Here is a 3,298-nt window from a genome sequence, read left to right as displayed (position 1 = left end):
TGGCGGTCGACCGGATGAAGTCCAAAGAGTTTCGCGGTCTGCCGTCGCGGTCGACCGTTTGTTGTCCAGAGCTAAACCCTGGCCTTTTTACTGCTCGCGGTCGACCGTGCGATTCTCACGGTCGACCGCCGAACAGTCAAATCTGCTTCAAAGGCTCTTTTCCTGAGATTTTTTCTATGGGCTTTTTTGTCTTTTGTTTGGGGTTTTTGGCTAAGATTTTGGGAGGCTATATATACCCCCTTGCTCTCATCTTTCATGTATAACTAAGAGAATGTTTTAAAAGAGCTTAACAAGGGTTTAAGTTTGTTTTGTGTTTGTTTAAAAGAGTGTTTAAGAGTTTGTTTGTGAAGAGAATTTCACAAGAGCTAGAAGAGATCATCACTTGGTGTTTGAGCTTCAAATCATCTCTCTCTCACTCTTGTCATTTATTGGAGAATTTTTCTAAACTCAATCTAGCTTTACTTTTATATTGTTTGATTATCATTCTATTAAGCTAGTATTTATATTTGATTTTAGTTGATTTAATTTTTCTCATTGCTTACACACACAATCATTGAGCTTATTGTATTTTCATACTTAATATAATTTGGGTTGTGGGGAGTTATAACAATTGAGAGTGAGCTACATTGAGTTCTCATCTATTGTAGAGAACATATTTGTTGTTACATTGTTAGTGTTGTAAAGTTTTTGGTGAGCTAGAAAACCGAGTGTGAGGAGTGGATGTTGATCGGTGAACGTTGAAAACTGACATTGTGAGTGTTTGTGAACGTTGATCAGTGAGCATTGAAAACCGACATTGTGAGGTGTAAACGTTATTCGGGTGAGCGTAGAAAATCCGATTGTGATAGTGGATTTCTCCCCGGGAGTGAGGAGTGGAGACGTAGGACGGAAGGTCCAAACTCCATGATCATATTGTGTGTTTGCTTTGTTTATTTTCCCCTTGTGTTAGTTTATATATCCTTGCATATATTTTATCATATAGGATATATCTCGTTATTCATATTGCTTATCCTAGCTCATATATCTTGTTGTATTTCATACTTGCTAGGATAACTTATTAATTTTGTTGTATTTCATACTTGCTAGGATAACTTATTAATTAGTTTTTAATTGGCATAAAATCGGATTAGATTAGCATAAGACCCTAATCACCCCCCCATTGGCATAAAATCGGATTAGATTAGCATAAGACCCTAATCACCCCCCCTCTAGGGTCTAACACTTTGGAGGGGCTTCTGTAGGCTGTCTAAAAATCACAACAGGTAGCTGATCCCTACCAAACTTCAATGATGTAAGTTACAATTTGATGACTTCTACATCAGTATCTCGATAATGAAAGGTATAATCAGACGACCTTTATGTTAATAAACGAAAGCTACAATTGGAGAATTTTTATGTAGATCGAGAAAGGTTATAATTCAACGACCTGCACGACAATCGATGAAAAGCTCTGATTCAACAGGCTTCATAATCAACAGCAAGAGTTACAATCTGACGACTCTCATCTCAAAAATAGCTAAAGTAAAGATTACAGAACAATGGTCTTTACAATACTTTAACAGAGGAGGTTACAAACCTACAATCTTTTTGAAAAACATAGAAGCGACCTATGCGTTTCAGCTTCAAAACACAGAGCGACCTCTGTGTTTTAGCTTCAAAACGCAAAGCGGCCATTACGTTTCAGCATTAGGCAGATGCCTAACTCTGCGTCCCAAGCCTGAGACGCAGAGTTCGGTTCCAGAACGCTAGCTTGAGGCGTTTGACTCGTTCAAACACGAGCTGAACGGCTTCAAAACCATTTTCCCTACGTATTGAGGGATTTTCGCCCACTTAGGAGCGGATTAAAGGGTCAGTTACACCCCCTTATCCTCCTATAAATATCCAATCAACTTAACGGAGTAAAAGGATCAGATTTTTTTAGGAGGATCAGATTTTTTGGGGGATCGGATCAGATTTTAACAGATCAGATTTTGGCAAAAGAAATCTGATTTTGGGCTAATTCAGAAAGAGGTTTGAGGTATCTTTTTTAGCAATGGATAACTTAATTCATTAACCGAATTTTCGATTTAACAATAACTCTTTTACAGAGTTTAAACTCGTTATGAGTTCATAAACTCTAAAGAGTTATTTTCAAACTTGTTCAAATAAGTTTATATTAACTATTCCAGTGAAGTGAGACATCGGATCGTCAACGAGAAGCAAACTCAATACGAATGTCGAGGGAGGCATCTCATCGCTACCATGAAGAACCTAGTTTTAAACTAAGGGAAGGATCTCCGTCGATCTTCTTCTCTTTTGTAAATAGGAATTCCGATACAAGAAGATTGTAACTTTTTTTTCTAAGTCTGTTAGAGAGAAATTATATTGAGAGTGTTATAACCATTCTTTGTCTAAGTCGGTTAGAGAAGTCGGTTAGAGAGAATAACACATTTTTGTTCTCAATTTTCTTCTTACTAATTTCCCACCAAATACACCCCACAAAGGCTCGGCCAAGTGTAATGACCGTAAATTTTTAATACTGGCTTAAATAATTTTTCTGGTGTTTAAACATTAAATATTATTTTTCTAAAAGAGTATTTGTATTTTCCTAATTTCTCTAGAATTTTCTATGATTTAAAATACAATTTTATATTTATTTTAATGGTTTTGCTAATTATAAATTTAATTGTTTCGGTAAAACTTTTAAACTAATAGTTAAATATTTATTATTGTTATTGTTATTATTATTTTGACTATAAATTTTGAATATTTATTTGAATAAATTTTCTGGTATTTTTAAATTATTATTTAAAGGGATATTTTTTTCTATGTTTTTCTCTGCGGTATTTCACTCTGTTTCTCTCTCTCTTCATCAGCCATTCTCTCTCCCCTACCCCACTTCCCCAATTCACTCCCTAATTCCCGCACACACTCACCTCGTATTTCCCCCACCCCTCCTTTCAAAAGAATCACTCTTCACTCTTCTTTCTTTCAATTATTTTTAACCCCATCACTCTCCTCTCTCCCTCATCACCATCTCTACTCCGTACTGCTCTCTCCTCTCTTCAATTCAAACTCAGCCCTCCTCATCAGCCGGCCTCATCACTCCCACCGATCGCGCCGGCTCAACAGCCGCGCATCGACCCCTCTTCGACCGGAACGCCCCACCTCAGCGCCTTCGTCAAGCTCCGCACACCCTCGTCTCACCAGTGCCGTTCACCGTCCCCTCAACCCGCCACCGCCGTTCCCCGCTCGCCCAAAACCCAGCAACCACGCCTCCATCTTCACCTTCATCCTCTCACCGACCTGCCCAACTCTA

The sequence above is a fragment of the Asparagus officinalis genome, chromosome 1 (assembly GCF_001876935.1).
Source record: "Asparagus officinalis chromosome 1, Aspof.V1, whole genome shotgun sequence".
In the NCBI taxonomy this organism is placed as follows: domain Eukaryota; kingdom Viridiplantae; phylum Streptophyta; class Magnoliopsida; order Asparagales; family Asparagaceae; genus Asparagus; species Asparagus officinalis.
The sequence above is the reverse complement of the archived record's forward strand: the minus strand, read 5'-3'. Positions refer to the sequence as shown.